The sequence below is a fragment of the Cavia porcellus genome, unplaced genomic scaffold (assembly GCF_034190915.1).
Source record: "Cavia porcellus strain 051 isolate PalLab524CR breed Dunkin Hartley unplaced genomic scaffold, mCavPor4.1 scaffold_2, whole genome shotgun sequence".
Classification (NCBI taxonomy): domain Eukaryota; kingdom Metazoa; phylum Chordata; class Mammalia; order Rodentia; family Caviidae; genus Cavia; species Cavia porcellus.
This window is the reverse complement of record NW_026947485.1, coordinates 20,783,950-20,809,352: the sequence shown is the minus strand read 5'-3', so window position 1 is coordinate 20,809,352 and position 25,403 is coordinate 20,783,950. Positions and strand designations below refer to the sequence as shown.

General features: G+C 37.9%; 1 long non-coding RNA gene across 1 annotated transcript; it reads right to left on the bottom strand.

The window, feature by feature from the left end:
- Positions 1-17,030: 17,030 nt before the first annotated feature.
- On the bottom strand, positions 17,031-22,788 carry LOC134473739 (uncharacterized). Its single transcript, XR_010044154.1, has 3 exons — positions 22,229-22,788; positions 18,798-20,189; positions 17,031-17,045 (listed from the first exon to the last, which is right to left on the bottom strand). It is a non-coding gene; the product is annotated as an uncharacterized LOC134473739 (long non-coding RNA).
- Between the last annotated feature and the right edge of the window lie 2,615 nt (positions 22,789-25,403).

Genomic DNA, 25,403 nt, shown 5'->3' with positions numbered 1-25,403 from the left:
CGTCACACAAATATTCACTAAGTCTCTTGCACAAACACTGTCATGGCATCTACAAGGTCAGAGTTTAAAGACTGAAGGAGAAATTTTATATAATTTAGAAGGAATACTAATAGGCCCAAACTGTATTAAACCGTTCCCATTAGTCTTTGCAGCTCAGATTCTGACCGTAGTGCTTTCCAAAGAAGAGCACTGAGCTAAGAAGTCCACAGGTTTGCTAAGCTCCTGGATCAGAATGGATTATTGGGCTTCCATAAGAATGTCAATGATCCTGTCAAGGGGGAGGTTCTGAGTTTGATTCTCAACAACAACAACAACAAAAGGAATGCCAGTGATGCTTTCCAAATTGTACCAAATGAGAAAGCCGAATGCTTATAAATGTACATGCATGTATAGATATGTTAATACAAAACTAATTTTACAATATTGTAACCCTATCATGAATGCTATCTGAAAATTCATTATTTTCATCTGAGACATTGTGAGCAGTTCTTTCCAGATAGATACAAACCATGGCCACGCCTAATTTTATTTGCCACCATTACTGAAAATGTAAGTTGTACATAGTCTTTCAACTGATTTTTAAGAAATGTTCGGACATAGCTGTCATGATTTGCCTCAGTCAAGTTTCTGGTAGTGGAAATGCTGAGGCAAATGTTTCTAGATCTGGAAACCTTTTGTAAATTCCCTTTCAGAACGGTTGCATCAACCAGGGGTCTCATCAGCACCACACACTTTTAAAGTGCTCCTTGTAAGTATCTACATATTTTGTAATACCATCTAGCTAATCTCGTGATAATTCTCTGTAGCCTGGTAGAAAGAATTTCTTTGCCTGTTAATGAAAATGCTATGATTATGACATTTCCAGAAGTCAATAATCAAATTAATTATGTAATCTCACGTTGTACAAGAGGAGCCAATTCATTATAACCTTTCAGAAGGCTCTCAGAACTCTTAGGATACATTTCTGGTTGGTTTTTTTCTTTTCCAGAGGATAAATTATGAAAATTATTAAAAGCCAGTAGATCTCTGGAATTGTTTTCAGGTTTGTTTACATATGACAGGCAGATGTCATAGGTCACCATATCAGATTAACACTTGCAATGAATCAAAAGTCACGTAAGAGAATTGAAAGAAATAAAAAATAAAAATACTATCTTCAGGGCTAAAGTATAAGTACTGTCTTGGCAACACTATATTTCTAGATGTGTGAGCTGCATCACAAGACTTTTAAAAATTTAGGAGTATGTTAATTGTGACTGTAGATTCTTAAAATCAGAAATTGCTCTAAAACTATTTAGCTTCAAAGATATTCAGATCCTTTATAGTTTTTTGCCTTTGGTATGAGAAATGCAAAAGAAGAAGAATCAGAAAACCCAGTCATTCACAATTAAGTTCTTCTATGCATACTATATTACTTGGAGAAGAGGGAGGTAGGACTGTAACAATACTTTCAATGATACCTCTTCACATTGTATGTGATTCTTCTCATGTAATCATATTATAACTGCACTATAAACTATAGTCCATCCCTCTCCCCTTTTGTAGATATTACTGCTGATACTGAGTTGTGTCCTGTACAGCTCCCACTTAAATTACTTTAAAAAACAGCTGTTAAGATATAATTCATAAAGACTATGCATTTTGTGATTCTTAGTATACTTACAGAGTTGTGTAAATACTATAGCAATCAATTTTAGGATACTTTTTATCTAAGAAAAAACCCTCTATCTAACATAACATAGCAGTAGCTACATTTTTTGCATGGCACTAACTCAAAACCCATCCCTAGGCTACCTCTATCTACAGTTTATCCCTTTGAATTTGCTAGTTTGTACATTTCATTATAAATGAAATTATATTTAGCCTTTGTAACTGTTTTCTTTCACTTCACACAATATTTTCAAGGTTCATTCATGCCATGTATCCATCACATTTTGTTTATCTCATTATGAATTCATGCAGAATTGTGAGGATTTTACTGTTTGACTAGTGTAAATACTGCTGCTAATGATATTCATAAGCATGTTTTTGTGTGGGCATGGTTTCTTTTATATCATGTATCTGTCTAGGACATAATTCCTGGGTCATAAGGTAACTGAATATTTAACATTTAATGAACTAACATTTTCCTAATGTAACTGGACCCTTCTATATTCTCACCAAGTCTGAGGGTGAGATTTTTATCACCAGTTACTGCCTACTCTTTTGATTATGGCCATCCTAATGGTTACTGGTATCTCATTGTGGTCTCTTTGCATTTGCTTGAAAGCTAATGATATGTAATCTTGTGTTTGTTTACCATTTGTGTGTCTTCTCTAGGGAAAATATTTTTTCAGATTCTTTGTCCATCTTTAAAATTTAGTTGTCTTTGCTATTATTAAAAAGGAAGATTTTCATATATATTCTAAAGGTAAGTTTCTTATGATTTGCAAAACTTTTTCCAGTTCTGTGTGTTACCCTTCACCTTCTGGATAATGTCCTTGGTCTATGCTAATTTTTATTTATGTGTGCTGCTAACATCACTTCTTAAAAAGGCTGTTTCTCCATTGAAGCATCTTGACATCTTGTTTCTCAACTCTTAACTCTTCCTGTCCATTTGTTTTCATGATTTTATTATTACTTATATTTGTAAATTTCTTGGGTTTACTGATAATGAGTTACACATAAGACAAAGTGCTAAGTTTGTAACGAGTATTTAAATAGTTCACTGATCGATCTTGATTGATTGGTTGATCAAAAGGATTGAAAATGCCACGGGGCTAAATGAAAAAAGCCAGGAAATATTAGAAAGGTAAAGGAGTAAATTTCGGTTTTCCTTATGATATCTCAGCTAACAATTTTGAGAATCCTGAAATACTTAAGTAATATTTGGAAAATATTTCAAATTAATAATCTATGTCACTTCTAAATCACTACATTCAAATATACAACTGTAATAGACTTAATATTTGCCATTTTGAAAAATTCTTTTAGTTCTAAATTTCCTTTATCAACTTTTTTCACTTGAATTCTTTTTAATATAATATATAGAATTAATTATGCTTTCCTATATTATACTCTTATTTTGTATGTTCACTAATTAAATAGCCAATTGAAAGTTTATACTGATTAAGTATCACATTAAGCCAAATAAACTGCCTATAAACATCAGTCCAAATAAAAAAACTAGTTGAAAACAGTCTATCTCTTTTTTCCTGTTAAATACATCTTTTCAGACATTATATTCCTGTTGCCAAATTCAGAGAATTTGAGCAGTAGAGAAAATACAAAAAACAAAACAAAACAGGCTTCCGCCTGACCTACAAACATGAAACCTTTAAAAAAAAAGTTCTGTTTTTCTGCCATTAAATGATTATTAAGTTAATCTAATCTAAGACTTATTTTTTAGTTAAGGTTTGCAAATAAGTCTCTAAAAATGCAAATTATATAATTGGCTATTGGATTTTTCCTGTCCTTTTCCTTCATCTTATTAATCTTGCAAGAAATGTCATATATGTCTTTCACAACATTAAATTTAAGTGGAGATGTTCCCGAGTAAAAAGAACAAAACTCCACAGAAGGATTTAACAGGATTGTTACGGAAAGATTTTGCAGGAAGATTGAAAAATTGAGATTTCTATTTTGTTATTTTTACTAGGTGATTATGAAAGTTAAAACTTTGGTTTTAATTCTTACATAACATTTTTAAAGGTTAAAAATATGCAAAATTGCCTTTCTGCAAAATTTTACAGGTTAAAAAATCACAAGTACAGAAACATACTGTATAGTTATAAGTCCAGATGTAAAGCCTGAATTGGTGTAGTTATAATTTCTACTTATAAATTATATTTTGCTTCTTTAAAAAAATTATCTGTAGAGGCAAATGAGCAAATTATACTGAGATATTTGACCTATATTAGGAAATATAAATAAAAATAAAATCAATGGCATAAATATTTGTGAGTTTTATTTAAAAATAGATTTGCAATGCATCACATAATTCTTTGGTTAACAATAATTCAGCTGCCTTTTCAAGCAGATTAAGTGTATCAAGTAACATCAACATCAGAGCAAAGCCAGAAGCTGATGAAGATCTTCTCCAGGGTAACTGAACCTTCTAGATAGCAGACATAACAGTGGGATTTAGGAAAGATTAAACTCTTTGTACTTTGCCAAAAGCAATAATTAAAACAAATGGAATTTGCTTATATAAACAGTCATCATTTCTTTTCAACAAAAAAGTTTGTCATTTACTAGTGTCAAAGGGCTAATCTTCTAAGAAGACTGAATTTGTACCATTTCCTTATTTATTTTTTTTAAAGGAAGATTCCTAAAATAACAATCAAGAGGAGCTACACTATGTAGCTACACTGTGTATAGCGACAGTAGTGCACTCCAGCTACTGCCAAACTCCTGGAAGCTTCAGTGCAGGCAGCTTCAACCTACTGCTGGCTTCTAAGTCTCTAACCATGAGTAGGATTTATCAGCTTGTTCTAGTATTTCTGTACCAATTTTAAGGCTTTAGAAGAATAGTGAATATGCTGTCATCTTTAAAAGAAAATCCCTGTTTTTAATGTAAAGAAATAAAAAAGACCAATGAAGGTTTTTAAAAATTATAGTTGTTAATTTTTGAAGTGGGACACTCCCCTCTCTTTTTGTACTGGGAATCGAACTCAAGACCTCACCCATTCCGGGCAGGCACAGTGCTGCTAAGCTTTACCCCTGGCCCTGACACTGCCTGCTTAATTGACAGCAGAAACTTGTCTTAGGCCCTGGATATCTAGAAATTAGAAAGATTTTCATCCCAGATGTTATGATGACTGTAAGCTCCAAGACATAGACTCTAAGTGATATTGGAGAGGAGAGGAAAAATATTGACTCTAATATGAAACATAGGTTACCTTTTTTTGATTTTACTTTATTTTATATTTTTTGTCTTTTTCGAGACAAGGTCTCATTATGCAGTTCAGGCTGGGCTTGAGCTCACTTTAAAGCCCAGGATGGTCTCCAACTCACCGCAATCTTTTTACCTCTGCCTCCCAAGTGCTGGGACAGTGTGCGCCACCACATCCAGTTTGAAACATAGGTGATTAAGGGATAAGGAAGAGTTCAATGTATCATATGTGGCAAATTTCAAAATAAAGTTGATACTGTATTTAATTTATTTGGTGGTAGGAAGAAATCAAGGCTCAATAAGTTTTATGGTTTCCTTGAAAACCAATATTAGTAACTTAAAAAGTCATAATAGAGTCTGTTGTTTAACTTCTAGGCAAATGTTTTTCTCCTTCCTTTTCCAAATATATGTTAAAACATTTGAAAGAATAACTTGCAGTAAACAGTACAGGCAGTCTTCATATGCAAGAAGATGTATTCAATTTCACATCTTGAGATATTGATGTATCAATTGCTTTCCAAAGAGACTCACAAAAACCCAGAAGAACAACAACATATAGTGTTGGGAAGACTAGGTGAAACAGTAGGTTTTTTCATGCATTATTGGTCAAATTCTAATATGGCACAAGCTCTACAGAGAATTTAATAGACCTAATACATGGATACATTTATACTTTAAGCCAGCAATACCTCTATCAGTCTATTTTACAAACATGCCCACAGATGTTTAAAAAGATATATGACTAAAATTGTAAGTTTTCCTCCTATTTCAAAAAATAAACTAGAAAGAATCCAATATAGAATGACCTGAACAAATTAAAGTGTCAGTCATTTGACAGAGTAAAATACAACACTAAATAAGAATCAGGAACATCTCTGTACTAGTACTCAGAGATTTTTTTGAAAAGATAGTGTCTAATGAACACAGCACATACACAGCATAATATAAATGGTACTGTCTTCTGTACAATAAAGAGAGAAATGTGTATGCTGAAAAAGAACATTGGAAAGATGAATAAAAAACTAATAGAAATGAGTAATTACAGAGCACAAAAAGGAGGAATCAAGTGTAAAGGCCAGGAAATGCATCTCTACATTCATTTTCAAATTAAAGATTTGACTTTCATTCCATGCACTGCTCTTTATTAAAAAAGATTTTTTAAAAACCCAGAATTTTAAAAATTGGAAACCTATCAAAGTAATTTATTATTTGATAGCATAATTACAAAGAGAAAGGATTTTACACCACAGGCGTTTGTGCATCTTTAAGGAACTTTCTGTAGGAAGAAAAAGAATTATAAAAATGAAATATTCATTATTAGTTATCATTATCAGTGATGGTGTTACCACTTTACAGAATCTTAGGAAGCTTTATTCTTAAGGATCAACAAAGTCAATAAAAATGCCTTTAAAAATGGAATACAATTTAGAGATTAAGCTACGTAGGCAGTGAAAGAACTAAGGATCCAAGAAAAGTTGGTGAGGTAACTTAGACTTCAGGGATGACAGGAAACTGTCCTGCTCTTAGGGCAGAGGGACAAAAAGCAAAGATGCCAAAGTTCAGAAGACCGGGTCACTTGTTGGCAGCTGAAACCAAACAGCCTGTTCTGGAGAACCGGAAAGAGAAGGGAGAAGCAGCCAAGCCTGCAGGGCTAAGAGTGGCTAACAGGGTCCACCAAGGTGACAGAGGACAGGTACCACGTGCCTTCCTACTTGATCTGGGGACAGACAGAGTATATACACTCTAGTATATAGAGGGGGTTCATTTAGTGGTATTTGGCAACAGCGTTTACCGTATCTTTTATCACACTTCCTAAAGGTACTGGTGAAAGAAGCCTTCTAGAACTACTTCAGAAAGTGGCAAGTGTGATGAGACACGTGTGTACAACACATGGGAGAGTATTTGGAAGGGGGTTAATGACAGTGTGCCTTTGGATATAATTATTTTATTTAAAACCAAACCATATTTTTGATCAGTCATCATATCTGTGTATATATCTATCTATCTATCTATCTACGTCTATCATCTGTATTTTTCTATCAGAATGACATTTTGGTCTCTGTTATTCTTTTTCAGTAAAAGGAACCACAACTCTTGGAGGATAATCCACAATCAATGTAAACATTATATATCGTAAACATGAATGAAAAGTAATAATAATAACAAGAATGAAAATGGGGAAAAGGAATTTAGAGATGGAAAGAGGGAAATAGGTGGGATCAGAAAAGGGACTTAAGAAGACTCAAGCTGTGTGGTGTGTATGTATCCACTCCCTAAGATGAATGTAAGCTTCATGTACTTCAAACACATACTAGTAAAATATAAAAAATAAAATAAAATCCTTCAATACAGAATTAAATAAAAAGACTAAAATGCATTTTATTATTTGAGTTGGATATTAAAGCCAATCTTGTCTTAGAAATTAATAATTTTTAAGTTACATATTTATCTTAATCTTTTCGATAGAGAACTCATTTTCCTCATATACAAATTAACCCAATTAATGAGACAACAACAGCAGATAATTAATATGGGAGAATGTGGAATTAGAGCAACCAGACTTTTGCATTAAGTGATTTACTCAAGAATTCTCATTCAGTGTTGAAATATGGTAAATGGTTGAAGGACAACTGAATCTCTGGGATTGCAACAGTTAGTTGCAACAGTTAGTGCAACAGTTAGTTGCACTACCAGATTACTCTTTGATTATTCAGTGGAAAAATAAAAGAGTACCATGGATAGTTCAGATGGTGGCCATGTAATTCAGCTGCCAGATTTAGGGGCTTCAAACTGTAGGGCAGGAGAGGACTCTGCCTCTCACTGAGGTGTGAATCCACATCACACTGGGCCTGATGCACTCTGGCTGAGGATGGATAATTTGAATACTGAGCTTCTGAGTTTCACCATTTAAGAAAGTTGAGGGTTACATGTAATATGCACTAAAAATCCATCAAATAAGTCCAGAGATTTGCTCTCTCCAATGATGATATGAAAAGAATCCAGAATATTCTAGATTAAGTGCAGTGTAATGAACATAACACATGAGACACAATGCCTGATCCTAAATTAGATCTATTTTGAACAAAGCAGGAGAAAATGGTAGAAATTTAATTTTGATTGGTTCTAAAGTGAAATTAAGAAATTATGATTTTCCAAGGCATAAAATGGTTACATTGGCTGTAAATATGTTTATGTTAAAGAAATAGATACTGATAGGAATATAATGCAAAGTCTTCAATCCTTTAAATTCTTTTGCATAAAAAAGTTTAAGTAAAGAGCTATTATAATCCTCTATCTTGTTCTTTAATTTATGTAGTAATATGATAAAATAACATCACCTGTATTTTTACTCCTATTTTTAAAATAGCTCTTCCTGAAAATTTCAGGATAACTAAACTTCTTTTACCATATTTCTAAAGCCAAAGATTGTTTTTATAACCTGAAGTTCTTGAGTTCTTCAGTGAAACTCAAAGTACTTTAGAAATGTGTATGTGTATGTGTGTGTGTGTGTGTATTAGAATGTATTTATCTCAAATGGGTTTTGTGGCTTTCAGATTGTCAGAGGGACAGGAAATTCAAACATGTTAATATCTGGGTGTGGTGGTGTATGTTTGTAATCCTAGCACTCAAGAGACAGGAGCAGAAGGATTGTTGTGAGTTTGAGACCAGCCTGGGCTACAAAGTGAGCTCAAGCCCAACCTGAACTATATAGTGAAACCCTGTCTCAAAATTACTAAAACACAACAAAACAAAATGTTAAAAATATCAAGATCTTGCCAACTTTATTTGTGCAAACTGTCATGTTGAACATGCTTAAATACCTTGAGGATCTTTAAAATAATTGAATGAAATTTATATATATGAAGATCATGGTTTCCTTATTAAATTCTTGGTCTTCTCCATTATATGATAAGGATGAGCTCCTGAGATTATTCTTTCACACATCCACATATGTTATAAACAATGTGTTCTCAGACAAAGTGGAGATGACAGTTGATTAAAGAAGCTCTCTTTGAGGCGTTAGAAAAAGATAATTAAATCGTAAACATTAGTTAGAGCATGTATCTGGCAACAAAGCCTTGGTTTTGGATTAAGGAAACGTCCATGGCCATGCTAGGGGCTGGGTCACTAAGTATTGTTTTCCAGTACAGATTATGCCTGTAGAGATAAAACTAGTATTAAGAGGAGGAGGAGGCAGGAGAAATGTGCGGGGATGGCCTGATGGGCATCCAACCTGAGAATCTGCACAGGGTTTCATATTAGAAAGGATCTGGTGCTTGATTTAATGGTTGGATATCACCATCTTGAAATTCTCAATCATGTTTGAATAAAGAATGGCCCATTTGCGTGATATACCGGGCCCCACATATACAGTCCATCCTGTGGCTTGGCTCTAGGCTTATCTGTGTCACTGACTGTAACTTTGCTCAACTTGGTACTTGCACAGCTATTGCTACCCCTGTTTCCTTCCTGCAGATAAGCACTGGGGTTGGGCTGCTAATTTCTGCAACAGCCTAAAAGCCATAAACAAACATGTATTGTGATAGGAAATAAAGATGTCAGATAGGGAGAAAGACTTAAGTTAAGCAGGAAAAGTCCATCCAAATGGTAAATTATATTATTCAATTTATTTTACTTTCATTGTTAATCCTTCTTAAATTTCCAGCAATTCTTATCTTTCAAATTGTGTCTGACATCCCTATGTTAAAACGGAACCATTCATTTATTAAAGAAAGTAGTCTCATGGGTGGCAACATCCAGAAAAGTGAACAGCTCAAGATGATGCACCTACTAAATAATGGCACACAAATTTAAACCCAGGCCACAAGAATTCAAAGGCTGTGCTCTGAGGTCCTGTGGTACCCTTTCTCCAGCAGAGTAACCATGTGAAGTCCTCTGTCACTAAGAATGGGGACTTCCTGTTTCTGTCATCTCTGTAGACTTGATTTAAGGAAACTCAAAAAATCATTCAGTGAAAGTGATTCCACTCTTTATGTTTTAATTAATAATCTAAAAAATTGCTTCTTCTGTAAATGATCTAAGCTTTGAAAATTTCCTTGTCAGCATTCACTCGCTAGAGAGAATTTCAGGGGATCATAAGCCATCAACTCTTCTGTTAATGAGCATGAAAAGGAAAAAAATTGAGGAAGTATGCAGAAGATAAGGCTGGGAACATATTCTCTTTCTGAGAAAATTACCTTAAAGAATAATCATACTAATTTCAATTGTTCAAATATGCATGGAACTTAAAATACAATATTTAATAAAAACCTAACCACTTATCTTTATTTGTATTTAATTATATGATCATTTCATTTTTATGGATGATTTCAGAAAGCACTTAACATAGTGATACTGAGGATCACACAACTTTTTCTGTTAGAAGGAATAAAATATATTCAAGTAGCATACGATGAAAAAAATGTCTAATCATTTTTCACATGCAATCAGCTATGCTCTAAGATAAGATCCATTTCTTATACTTTTAGGTTCATGGGAATAAATTTTAAGACAATTCTTAAGTGTAAATTTTGATTTTAGAATTTTGTGTCAGTGCACGGTATCAAGGTAGCTTCCTTAGTCTACTAGCTGCTGACCAGACACAAATATCTAGGCTGCTAGAATAGCAAAGGCAGAACAGATTTTGTTTCTTCTAATTCCAAGGGTTTTCTAAAACATGTATCCCTAAAAAATTGCCAGAGTAAAAGGATAAGAGTTTCTGTGCAGCCATTAACATTGTAAGAAAATTCCATATAGTTTCATATTATGAGGACACAAGAGTTATTCAGTAGCAGAATGAATTTCTGAAATCTACTCTTCAACAAGAAAAATAAGAATTATGTCAGTAGGATCTCATATTCCCATAGACAATATTAATAAAGGCTTATGTTATTGATCAAATTCTCAAAAACAATTACAAATTATCTAATATTATGTAAAATATTTTGAATATTATGGAATGGAAGAACCATGTAGTATCTATTAAAGGTAGCTTATTAACACTTATATTACTATACTATAAACATTGTGTACTATAGTGTACTATAAACATTGTTACGTGTCCCTATTCCTTGCATACCTTACTACCACAATTGAGAAGCAATTTTAACATCATGGAATTGAGAAGGATTTGTGCATAAATTCATGACAGGCACCTTGGAGCCTCTTTTGCACATCCATAGAATCATTTCATGACTTGTAGGAAAACTGTCTAGAAATGTTCACTTTGCTAGGCATGCTCAGTAAAAATCTCTCTTTCAAAAAAATCGATGTTAGAGATAAATAGCTTGGCCTTCCCATGAATTTGAGATGGTAATCGCCATCTAACTAATGGTTCAGCTTTAGTAAGTGTCAGAGCCCACCTCGTGGGTGTGGATCTAAGTAGAACTTCTGTCATTGGAAAGGTATGTGCACATACAAAGTGCAGGTTTTGATTCTGAGATACTAAATTTTTACTTAGATGACAGTGGATGCAAATTTAGTAGCTTTATGACAATTTGAAACATGTATCTAATTAGATCATGTAATTGCTATATTGCTTGGAGTCTAAGTTTTTCAGCAAATATTCTCTGATTTTGTGAAGAGCTACGAAGTTTAAGAGAAGAAAGGGTACAAGTCATGTCTCAAGATGCAAGTCACCAATAGCAGGTGTTTTCTTGAACACAGAGCAACACAGTTTGGTTATGATAACATGATCATCCCTTCGGAAATGAATTCTGTACTATCGATGGCCATCCCTGGAGCAGCTTGCTTTAGTTTCAAGGTTATGAATTTCCTTTTGAGTCTTCTGAATTCCGTCAGTTTAAGATCACTTTTACCCAGTTATTCAAACCAGGAATCAATGGGCCCTTTCCCTGGATGGTGCCTATTTCTCTGTAGGCTTTCACTTGCAATGAACATTCACTGTTTCTAAACCTCAGAATTTTTCACTGAACTATTTCAAAAACGGTTGAACTCTTCCCCAACCTCACAACACATTCCTGGCAACATCCTGGGAGGAAGGTGTTATCTAGACAGGCAGGAGGAAGAAACTCATGTTCAGAGACAAGGAGTTATGTGCCCAAGGTCACAGAGCGGAGACTGACTCCATTTAATACATCTCATGAGCACACTGTTGTTTCTACATACTATGTTGCTATATTTCTTTCCTAATGGACAAAAGTAATTGTTATGTAATTGTGACTGAGGCTATCCTGAACTAGTATTTTTCCTCTAGGCAATGTGTAAATAAAGCTCCTTGGCCAGATTGTTTGCATGATGGTTACCATGAGATAACAGCAGAGACATGAAAAATGATGTAATCCTGCTGACTTTGTGCCTCGCTGAGATAAGATCAGCTAATTCTTTTTATGTGCTATTTTGTACTACTTTTCATGGGTTAGTTGATATACTTTATAGATGAGGAATAGTTTACAGACTTTTTCTAGTTTGCTGATCATGAAGATAGTTTGCATTTTTCATCAGTCAGTTTTTCCTTGTTACATATGATACAGCATTAATGCAAGAACTCAGTCATTTTAAAGAGAGTATTTGGGTACACCTTAAGAATATGGAATAGGTTGACTAAAACATGGAGATGGGTCATATCTTTTATTATTCTTCATTTATGTTCTAGACTATAGATTAAAAGAACAGAAAATACATTTAACTATTACATGAGATCACTAAGTGGTTGCCTACTACTCCATTGTATAACTTGAGTTACTTAACTAATCAAGAATTATTAAGCAGCTACATAATTTTCAATTATTCTGTACTTTTAACGCTTTAACATCTTTGAGCATATGTCAATATTTTCTTAGCATAATGTCTTGGTTTTAAACTATATACTATTAGAATACATTCTTTATTATTTGATATGTATGTGCATGTATATGTATGGAAGTATATAGGCAACTATGTGTATTTAATAAAGTCATTTCTTAGTATTCGAGAGGTCTAATCTGCACTGACTTCTGAAAGAGTTATAATGTAGAAATTTGAACCGCATCTGCTTTCACCATTTGCCTTCATAGTCTGAAGTCCTAAAATAGAATAATTAGAACAAAGTCTGGATACAGTACTCAATATTTGCTGATGTATTGAATGGATTAAAGGAATGTGGCGAATAACTTCCCATGATGTCCTGTTTCTCATAGCTAATGATTATCTCATCTTTCACTGTCATTATTTTCATATTTAATATGTGACATTTGCTTGCAAGTATTTCATTTCAATTATTTCTTTTATCATACTCTCTCTGAGAATCTAAAAACATGTTCTTCATTTTTTCGTGGTAGGTAAACCAGCTGGCCCACCAGGTGACACTGACAGTGAAATGGAAGTGTGACTGTGGTAGTGTGACTGTGGGGAGGTTTCCCATGGACGGGGTTGCGGTCAGGCGTTGGGAGGAGAACAGTTAGAATCAGGACATGGAATTTATAATATTGTTTTATGATGGTCACCCAGAGGTTAGCACAAGAAACTGCAGGAAATCTATCCACATCCCTAAAGACATAGAATATTTAGCCAAGGGCCTGAATCCCACAGCAATGTCCCACATGAATCCAGATAAAGATTCAGAGCTTATGACAGTGCCTCCCATGAGTCCACCTGGAGACTAGGTCCCACAAGACGGACTCATGCCAGTCTGTTTAACAGATCCGTGCTGGGAAGGCCCAAAGGTCAGTGGTGGAAGCCAGAAAGTCCATGCCAGTGGAGTAAGGAGCTGTGCTGGTGGGATGAGGGTTCCACACTGCAGCCAAGATGTCACACTCACAACAAAGACCAGGGCTGTCCTTAAAAGCAACACAGTCATCCTCAGCAACATGGAGGCCCCAAGCTTTCTGACACAGTGTAGTACATGCCAGGAAGCTAGCGTGAGGAGTTCATCCTGGAGACCAAGAAGCATACGTCTTCCCCTCCAGAGGCAGGAACCAATGCTCAATGTGAGTACCAGAGTTTCTCCAGGAGAATCAATGGCTCAAACAACAACTCATAGGAGAACCCACAATACCTCAGTGCCTCAACGCACCTAACACATAGCATCTCCTTCTCCACGTCTCTGTTTATGCTGGCAACTTTCTTCAGGTGGAACATCTACACTCAGCACCATGGTGATTTAATTCTGCTGGCATTAAGTTGACCACCAGTTTTTAACCTATAACACTATTCAGCACAATTTTATGGAACAAAGGCATGTCCAATATGTGGCCTATCATTTTATATCTTCTCAATATAAAAATGTTATAATAAAAATATTTAAGGGGAGTTTTGTTATCAATATACATTAATTACATTACATATTTTATGTCAGCCAACATAATTTCTTTTTAAGGAAAAGCAAAACAAAAAACAAAAATTAAAGTTTGTCAAAGACTGTAGTGTATTCCAGAAAGAAGGAAGAGAATATGGGAAGAGCCAAAGGCATCAGGTGCCTTTACAGCAACCACATATATAGGAAGTGGCCAATTATCGGGGATTATTATGGTACAAGTGAGAAGCAGAGTAATCAATGTGGGAAGGCAAGAAACCAAAACCAGGCTATAAATGGTTCTGTATTTTACGCTGTTTACATTTTATTGCATTAGGTTAAAGAAGCCACTAGTAATGTGGGAACATAAACATGTCATTATGAATTGCCAAACTGATTTTGAAGAGCATGTAGACACCTAAGGAGCCCAGCCAAGGAAGAAGAGCACTGTAAACCTCACATTGCCAAATACCAAGGCTTAAAACAAAGCAGCACTAATTAAGACAGTTGGATTGACACGAGTAAAGATTAGATCAAGTTACATACACATATGGGCAATCGACTCATGGCACAAGGAGCTCTACAGTGAAGCGGGGGGAGCTTTGTAATAGATGGTGGGGAAACTGATAGCCAGCTAGGGAAGGAGGAGACGAGACTCCTCCTCCATCCCTTACATAAAAGTGCAAGTGGATTGTATATCTAAATGTAAAACAGTAAATCTTCTCATGGAAAATGAATTCATAACCTTCATGATGGCAAGCTTTATTGACTAAAATATAATAAGCACCAACTTATTTTAAGGGTGTGATTGACACTACTCTAAAGTAAGAACTACTACTAATCAAAAAAGACATTAAAAGAATGAACAGACAAAGCACAAAATGGTATAATATTTATAATGCATTTTATGCCAATTAGCCTATTTCCAGATTATATGCAGAAATTTATAAACTAATGTATAAGAACTAATCTAAAAGAAGAATAAGAAAAGAGATTTGAACACACTGTTAACCAAACTGGATATTCAAAGCACTGTCAAACATTTTAAAAATGTGACATGGAAATACAAATTAAAACTATAGCCAGCCACCACAGCATACTTACAGAATCCTAAAACTAACAAAAGCACAGACAACATCAAAGCTTGGAAAGGAGGTACAGAAAATCAAGCACTCTGACATTGCTGGTGGGAGCATATGTTGGTAGGAATCTTTGAAAACTTGCTTGTCAGTATCTAGTAAAGCTGATCAGCATTCCCTCCCAACATATATGTCCAACAAAAATGTATACATGAGGCACCAAAAGACACATGCACAAAATTTCTTATAGGCAGTATTAATAGTGACCAAAAGCTAAGCAACAATCTTAATGTCCATCAAGAGCAGAATGCATAAATAGTATATATCTTTACAATAAAATACCAGACAACAATCTGAAGGAATAAACTACTATATGCATAAATATCAGAGAACTGTAAAAAATAAAGCTTGCAGATAAAATGCATGATGCTCAATTAAATATACATGTTGTATAACTATGGAATTATAAGTTCTAATTTACCTGGGTGACATGTATTTTTATTTGCTTAATCTGGCTGCCCTTACAGTGTTAAAAAGATGTACATGAGTACATATCAAATAATTCCACTTATAAAAAGTTTAAAACTAGGAAAAATAGTTTTTTGTGCTGTGAGCCTAGCCTACTTGGTGGTTATTTTTGGAGAGGGGACAGTGACTGGAGGGGACTTGAGGGTGATTTTCAAATTGATAAAGTTCTACTTCTTAACCAGAAATGATGGTTACTTAATTCACATTGTAAAATATTAAGATTTATTTCCACAATTGGATTGATTTACACTTGCCTCTGTTTTTAAGAAGATCATGATATTTCTGTTCCACACACATAAAAAAATCATAGTTGGTGTGGTGGTACATACTTAATTCCATCTAATCCAGATGCTGAAGCAGAAATCTAACAAATTTGAAGTAAAAAAATTTAGAGCTGGGGGAGTATCTCAGTGTGAAAAGCCCTGGTTTAATTGCCAGTAAAGCACGCACACACACACACACACACACACACACACACACACACGAAAGAAAGAAAAGAAAAAGAAAGCAATCATACATTCTGCAGATGGTGTTATATATAAATTTTAAAGAAGTCAAACTGATATTAAGAAATAAAGACCAATTAGGAAAAAATGATAAGGGTTTTAAATAAGTCCTAAATGCAAGACTACATGATGGAACTAGGATTGACAAGCAGTCATTGTAACTGGTTGCAATCTAGAAATATTTCCAGATAGTTGGCACAGAATACTGAGTGAGTGATAGGGAGAGTATTCATAGCTGGAGAGTTTATAGACTCTACCACCCTGAAGGGCAACAGCCAACTATCCTGTATCCTACATTCTACTTTTATGAAAAATGCCTTGCATACTGTATTAAAGCATTCATTTGAATAAAATATACACATTAAAACATTTTTCTAAGAAATCAAAATGAAGTGGGAGACATACTTTTCTACTTCCCATGTGATGATCATCAATTGGATTAGATTAAGAGACAACTTCCTCAAGGCAATTTATCCACTGATGAATTCACTTGCTAAATGGACTTATTAAGAGCTAGGACCCAGCTGAATGAAGCAGATTTCTGAGAATGTGGCTTTGAAGAGTACATCTTGTCTCTGTTCCCTTTTCTGGTTCTTTCTTCTTCTGCTTCGGATGTCATAAAGTTAGATTTTCTCTGCCACACCCTGATGCCATTGTGTTTCTGTCTTGGAGCCAGCCAACCAAGGACTGAATCCTCTGAAATCATGAAACAAAACAAATCTTTCATCTTTATAGTTGATATATGTCATCATTTTGTCACAGCCATAGAAAACTAACAGACCACATATCTTCTATATTGGCAGGTGGTAGATGAGGGTGTTTCACATCTGCATTAAGAACAGAAGAGAATACATTTGAATAAATGCACGAGGAGAAGAACAGAATAATTAGCTGAGCTTTCAGCTATGTACTGGAAATGTTTCTAGAACATTCAGTAAGAAGTATGCAGCAAGAAACTGAAAAATGGGTATATGCGGGGTCTTGTCTGAACTAGCAATATAAATTTGGAAGTTATCTGTCTGTAGGAGTTAACTGATTCTCACAGAAGATCACCCAGAAAGATTTAGAGAGTAAGAAGCAAAGAGAACCAAAGGCAAAGTCCTAAACAAACTGTCAAATAGTTAGAAGAAGCTGGGTATAGTGGTACACACCTATAATTTCAGTCCTCTGAAAGGTGGGTCACAAGCCAGCTCCCAGTGTGGTCAAAATAAAAAATTTTTAAAAAGGCTGGAGATGTAGATCAGTGTAAAGGCACTGGGTTTGAACCCCAGAGCCGAAAAGGAAAAATCAGAAGAAATATGCAAAAGGCTAAAGATAGTACAGTCATAGAGCTATGAAATGAAAACAGGAAATTATAATGGTGAAGGGAAAGTGTAGAATAGAGATTGAAAGTCAGAGTTGGTCTTGGAACCTAGGAGCACGTTTATTAAGGTGCTCAATTAACTTCAGAGATTTATGAAATAAATAATTGAACACACTGAAAAAAACAGTATAAAATGGGAAAGTGAAATATCGAGTTTTTCATATAAGTTTAGGTATGAACAGGAAGAGTAAACAGAAACACAGACAAGTCAGCAACTAGTTTTTTCAGATGGGAGAAGATTAAGCCAATTTGTGTGTTGCACAGAACTAGCCAATGAAGAGCTCTGAAAACAAAGAACTTGAGGACTAGGGCAAGATCTTGGGAAAGATGCAACTATCCTTGAAACCTAAGTGCAAACAATCACTCCTATTATGAGGTGGCATGCTGAAACTTGGCCTCAGGCAGATGTATATGGTCATTTATATGGTGTAAAAAGGGAAATTTGGGAAGATGCATCCTTACAGTCTCTATTATGTCTATAAAATTTTATGGAAGCTTATGTGCTAAAAGTGGACAAAAATTACAGGATGAATGATGAGTTACAGTAACAAATTTTAGAGTAACTGGAGGGCGATGGAAGGCTGAACTGCAAATAACCTCTGCTGAGGGACGTTACCAAACTTCTGAGCTTGGAGGCTGCCTGCTTTTATTAGGACCTAACTCCAAAATGGTGCATTTGTTTTTAAATGTGTAGCAGCTCTGAAGATGAAAAAGCATGCTGTGATCCTGTATCAGATATGCAAGATCTTTTAGGGGGATGCATTCTCTTCCTTAGAGTGGCTGAATGATGCCCATGGACACAGACACAAGTGAAGCCAGCAAGACCCTTGTGAGCCAGGGACAAGGAAGTTGCCAGGAGACAGGAGATAAGAGATGCCATTGGAAGAAGCATCTATGGAGTGAGCCACGTGACAGTGCAGGAAGCACAGGCTGCTGTGGTCTGGCTCCTCCTGAGTCATACATTTTGGAGATGGAGCTAATCCAGCTATCAAGTGGCCTTGAAAGTTAGTGCTGAAGCAGAGGAAATATCCCATGCGATGAATCACTCGGGACTACAATGAGGAAGGATCATCGTCAGGGATGTTTGAACTTAGCCAGAATGATGGTGGCGGCTACTGTAGACAAGGAGGTTATGAGCCAAATTCTTGCCAAATGCTCAGAATGACAAGATCAGTAGAGGTTAATGAAGAACAAGTTTCACAATAGGTGGACTTACTGATAATATCTGTCCGTGGGGGTGGCATAGAAGAGTTGAAAGGGCACTTCCTGGAATCAGTACTGTAGAGATAGGAGAATGTGGTTCTTAAACTATTTTAAAAGAGAGCCTTCATCTCAAGAAAGTTATGATAATATGCTACCCAGGGAGAATCAGACTTCAAAGAAGCTTATTAATTGGACAGAGTAGTCTGCAGAAAGGCGGGTAATACAAAGAAATTCCGATAGAATACAAGCTTAAAATATTCTTTCATTGAAAAGCATAAACAATGTGATGTGAAATCCGTTGGAGTGTGTCGATGTCCGCTCCCGGCCGGCAGGAAGGACACACGACATAGTCTGGTAGTGGACAACCTTTTCTTTTTATTTTCCTTCTCCGTACAGCCTGCCCTGGGTTCTCCCAGCTGAAGCCTCCTTTGGTCCGCTCTCCGCGGCTCCTCTTGTGCTTCAGTCTGCCCCGAAGCCTCTATCGGTCCGCTCTCCGCAGCTCCTTCTGGGCTTCTACTTCCGGGCTTCTACCTGGCTTCTTCTTCCTCCCAGGGGTGGCACCGGTATATATACGGATACAGTGTCCAATCATGTTAAAGTAAGCAAGGCAAGCTGATTGGCTAACATCATCAGTTGCTAGGCAGACTATATTGTTGAGCGGGTTGTTTACGCGGTAAGCAGGAAACTAGCATATTCGATGGGAGGGGTAATCTACCTCAGGCCTCACTCTTTACTACAGGCCTCACGTCCGCCAAGTGAGGCGACCGGGCTCGGGGCTGCGGCTCCCAACATCTCCCCCTTTTTTATTTTTTATGAATGTGCGCATCGTAGCCCTTCCTGGACTGGGTGCAGAGGCTTATGCCCTATGCGTAGGCCCACCGTAGGTCCTTGGCTTAGACCCTGGTCGGCCGTCCCATGGTCTGCCAAGGCCCTGAGGCCCTCGTCCTTTTTCTAGGGCCAGGCACAAACTGGACGGAACCTGGATGCACACAAGCTTGCACTCATTTCCTCTCCGTAAAGAAATCCCCTCGGAGAGAAATTTAGACCTGGGCAGCATCTAACAGTCCAGCGGCTTACGTGCAGGATGGGGTAGGGCCTGGCTTAGGTCGAGTCGTGCTGGGGAGGCACGCTCTTACCCGTCATTGACTCATCTACCCTGCTATATCATAATTTTTTAGAGGAGGAGTGTGGGAAGCTCACCGTCCCTAGACTCGGTCGTAGGCTAGGCGAGCGAGCCATGCATATGCCTGAGGATCTTCTTGTCCATTTCGGGCTACCGCTATTTCTATTCATCTTGTTGGTTGGTCTGTGATGGATCTCCAGTAGGGCAGGTCTGATCTTCAGTCGAGGGCTTTGTTGCCCGTGTCAGTCTCTCCGGTATCCACAGTGGTTCTCGTCCCGGTTCCTGTGGGAAAACACAAACCGCGCCTCGGTTCCAGCTGACCACTGGATCCGGGCCCATCCATTGTCCTGTCAGGACATCTTTCCACTTCACCCACCCTTTATGGTTGGGGGAAGGGTTGCAGTGCTCCACAGCTGGGGAGCGATTATCATTATTTAAATTTAAAAAATTGTGTGTGAATAGTGCCATGGATAATCGTGCCTTTGGGGCCAGGCCTTGGCCTACTCCCCCTTTTTGTTTTTGTAAAATTTCTTTGAGGCTTCTATGAGCCCTCTCAATGATTCCTTGACCTTGGGGATTGTATGGGATACCATGTTTTAATTGAACCTCCATCATTTTGCAGAACTCATTGAAAGCTTTGCCTATATAGGCTGGTCCATTATCAGTTTTTAATATCTTTGGTTTGCCCCATGCGGCCCAAGCCGCCAGGCAATGATTGATCACATTAGACACTTTTTCACCTGTTTCTGCTGTTGCAAATATGACGCGAGAACAGGTGTCTGTGGAAACATGAACATATTTAAGAGTCCCAAACTCCTGTATATGTGTGATGTCCATCTGCCAAACATCACCAGGGATCAAACCTCGAGGGTTTACTCCCCCTTTTTGTTTTTTATTTTTTATTTTTTATTTTTATCTTTTTCGTTTTTTTTTTTTTTTTTTTTTTTTTTTTTTTTTTTTTTTATTGGTACCAGGGATCGAACTAACAACTGCCTGCTTGTAAGGCAGGCGCTTATGCCGCTGAGCTAAATCCCTAGCCCGCTTTTTCCTCGACCGGCGTTTTTCTCAGCCTGCTCGGCAGAGTAGCCGCCCATGAAAATACCGTCTGCCCAGCGGCGCGACGTCATAAGACTGCGGTCGCGACAGAGTGAAACGGGGCGTCACTTCCTGTGCCGGCTGAGGGAAGGGAGGGTTTCCTGTGGCGGCCTCTCGGCGGGGAGCCGCTTTTAGAAAAGAGCTCCAGGGCGGAGCGGATGGCTCTCTATCTCCTCCCCGCCAGAGAGCGCCGGGGAACCGAGTCTGACCATCAGCGCGCCGACCCTCTCCCACAAGCATTCTCTTGTTCCACCCCCGGTCTCCCCGATTGGCGTTTCTCTCAGCCTGCTCTGCAGAGGACTCTGCATACCAGGCTCGCCAATCCAGGTAACCACCCGAGGGCAGACACGCCCCCGCCAGCTGAATCCAGTCCGCGGGGGTGAGGGGCCCAGAAGACAGATTCTCCAGCATGGCAATGGTGTAAGGCGCAGTCGGCCCAAAAGTTGTAACTGCATTTTTAAGTTCTCTAATCTGCTTTATCTCAAAAGGCTCCCATACATTGCGTCCCTGGCCCATAGCTACTTGTACAGGAAATATCTCGTAGGGGTCACTATCCATCCCAGGTGGTGGATGTACCTCATGAAACAAGCGTCTCCCCTGCCAAAGCCACCTGTGAAAATACCGATCCGCCGGCGGCGGAGCATAAAACAACGGCCGTGATTGGGCGGAAAATGGGGGCCCGTGCATCACTTCCTGTTCTGGCGAAGAGGAAGGGAGCTCCCGGGCGGCCGCCCCGCGGCGAGGGATCGCCTCCGGAAACGGCCCCCAAGGTGGGGCGGAAGGCTTCGCCTCCCTCTCGCGCCGGGGCGCACTCAGGAGCTCTCTACTCTTCCGCAGACCCGACTCCTTATGGAGCGACTTAGGCTCCTGACAGCTAGTCTCTTTGGCCTCCCTGCCATTCAACTTTCCCTCGTCCTCGGAGTCAGACGACTCCGAGGCTAGAGCCCCGTCCTCCTCCTTAGCATCCTTGTTCCCCTTGACAGACACCTCTCGGGAGCTCCCTGACTGGGCCTGCTCAGATACCCTGCGTACTTTTGTAAGCTCTTGAGAGCTTTCTCCACAACCACCCTCGCTCTTAGTGCCGCTACCTAGCATGTTTCCCATTTTTTAATATGTTACTCACCGCGTGAGGCCCAAGGAATCCGCCACTTACGCGTGAGCCTGAGGGGAGTCTAAAAGCCCTGTAGGTGCGCGCCACCCAGAGCCCAGGCTTATCCCCAACTCACCTGTCTCGCAGCTCTGTACTGGAGCGTTGTCCACTTCCACGTCGCGGGGGTGATCAGTCCCCGGGCGGGCCTCCAAATGTCGATGTCCGCTCCCGGCCGGCAGGAAGGACACACGACATAGTCTGGTAGTGGACAACCTTTTCTTTTTATTTTCCTTCTCCGTACAGCCTGCCCTGGGTTCTCCCAGCTGAAGCCTCCTTTGGTCCGCTCTCCGCGGCTCCTCTTGTGCTTCAGTCTGCCCCGAAGCCTCTATCGGTCCGCTCTCCGCAGCTCCTTCTGGGCTTCTACTTCCGGGCTTCTACCTGGCTTCTTCTTCCTCCCAGGGGTGGCACCGGTATATATACGGATACAGTGTCCAATCATGTTAAAGTAAGCAAGGCAAGCTGATTGGCTAACATCATCAGTTGCTAGGCAGACTATATTGTTGAGCGGGTTGTTTACGCGGTAAGCAGGAAACTAGCATATTCGATGGGAGGGGTAATCTACCTCAGGCCTCACTCTTTACTACAGGCCTCACGTCCGCCAAGTGAGGCGACCGGGCTCGGGGCTGCGGCTCCCAACAGGAGTGGCACAGAAAAATGTGACAAAGTATAAAAAAAATAGACTGAAGAGACACTTTCTTTTCAGTGTCACGTAGCCTTTTACCATCATATCCCACAGAGGCCTAAAGTCACTGAAGAGCTCCTGGAAATATGGTCAGCAGTGAAGCAACAGTTCAGGTTCTAGAATATTCTGATAGTCAGCTGTGATAGGTGGAAAAACCAGAAGTGGAGCAGTGGTTCATATTGGGCCAGGATTCCTCTTCTAATATCTTTTATACTGACAGTCATGAAAAATTAAGACATTCAAAATGATCCCCTAAACCTGAAAATTCTGACTGAAAAATTCTCAGTGACCTAAGAAAAATTTAATATTTCCCTAATAACAAACATCAATAGATGGTTGGTAGTACATTCTAAAAAAGCTAGGAATATCAATGATTAATATTATTTAGTTTAACTTGTTTCTTAATGAGCTTTTTGGAGGAAAATATGCAAACTATGTTCTTTACATTGCATTAGCTAAATTAGAAAATCGGATGAAGCTTATTTTAAAAATTAGTTTCAAAACATAAAGCCCAAAATAACATACTTGGTGGTTAATCATTGGGTATCCATAAAATCCAGTTTTTGCAAAGACTATTCTCTTCAAGAGAATTCAATCATAGTTGATATTTATTAGTGTTTCACCTAAAATATGTGAAAGGCTAAAATCCTAACTAAACATTTTAGGGGCTATATCGAGGAAGTGTATCACCTGTGTTACAAGGGCTATTGAAAGGTTATGGCAGAAAAAATCTGCTAAGCTAGCATCACAGAAGCACTCAGATAGAAACTGGAATTGTCAGGGTTTATGTTGCACAAATATAGGCTCACTCACATGCACCCAGATTGAAAACGTGCTTCTTCAATCATCCTTGATTAATATCGAGTAAACCATATGTTACATAATTGAGAGACTTGTCTTGCAAAAATAGTTGTATGAAGGCCAACCTCATAGCTACAAGTCAACATTGACATGAGCAGCTTTCAGTTCTGGAACTTCCAACTTACAAATCACCTTGTTTCTCTCTCTCTCTCTCTCTCTCTCTCTCTCTCTCTCTCTCTCTGTCTTGCTCTCTCTCCCTCTCCATCCCTTCTCTCCTCTCCTTCTTTTCTTTCCCTTTTCTCCTTCTCCTCTTCCTCTTCCTCCTTCTCCTCCTCTTTTTATCTGTATTTCTATATACAGTATTAAGAAAGTAAAAGCTGAAAAAGATAAACAGCATGCTAAGACAGGACATGACAAAAGTTAGCACTGACAGTGTACAAGAAAACGTTAGGGTAAAAATAAATATTCACTTTGGTATTATTATTACATGTGCTTCCAAAGTGAGCATTTCACTTCGGTATTAATTTAAAAAGTCATATTTGTAATACCTTGAAAAGAAGAGACTAAACAAGACTGGTTGTTTGAGCTTGGAATGTCTTTTTTGTTTTATTTGTTCTATAAAATCACCACTGGAATGTTTTGACATTAGAGTGTTTTGGTTAATTAAGTGTTCTGGTTGACAAAGTATTTGACCAAAAACACCTTTTGCTTCAATCCTTCATGTTGAAAAGATACTTTTTTTTTCCCACACAGGCTCGGGTACTTTCCAGCTGTCAAAAAGACTTTGCTGTACACAAACAAATCTTTTCCTTATGTCTGAAGCTGGGAATGTTGTACTCTGTGCCTTGTCATGTCTTTTCAATAATTCTCCTAATTCTTGTCTACTTTCTCATCCCATACACTCAATGCATGGACAGTGCCTGGGGTCTCCGTTGAGGTATCTTTGCCGTCAAAGTCTGGACTCCTCCAATGCTCCCCCAGTCCAGCTGCTGCTCATGATAGTCAAGTGCTGATTAAACACCACATGTTCACAGTGGGACTCCACGTGTAAAGAACTTGGTCCATGTTTTTTTTTACCTCTTGTGCACTCAAATCTCAGAACGCAGCCTTTAGAACACAGTGATCAGAACACACCGTTAGCATAACCTCTTCTTTTCCACTCCATTGAATGTACACTCTTTGGATTGCATAGCTTTTAAATTAAATCTTGTGGTTTTTAAATAATTTCAAAGTATAAGGTAAAAAGAAGCTTAATAAAACCAATGAATGCTAAGGTTTTAATAATTAAATTATTTAATATTTATCCATTCCAGGACAACTTGTAATTGAATAATCCAGAAAAGACAAAATTTATTCTAAGTAATAAACCTCTTACATGGAATTTCAGTCACCAGGGCAGTCAGAAGAGTTGATATTAGACAGAAGGAAGGATTAGAACTCACAGCCCATTCTTCAGGCCCGCTTTGATATTTGTGGTCCTTGTAAACAGTGGTTAACATCCACCAAGAGTTTTATACACTTATTCCTATCTTTATCATGGAAAGACTTTAAGGCCATTTTTAAGGACACATAATAATGTAATTTAAAATATACAATTGAGAATTGGGGAGGTAGACAGAGAGTCCAGAGTAAAACTGAAACAAGGCAAAACTTCTAAAATCCTACGATTTCTTCAATCACTCATATATTCCTCTACAAACAGTAAGCACCACTACACATCCGGGTAGCTATGAAATGACACAGTCCTGCCAATTGATTACCTCAGACA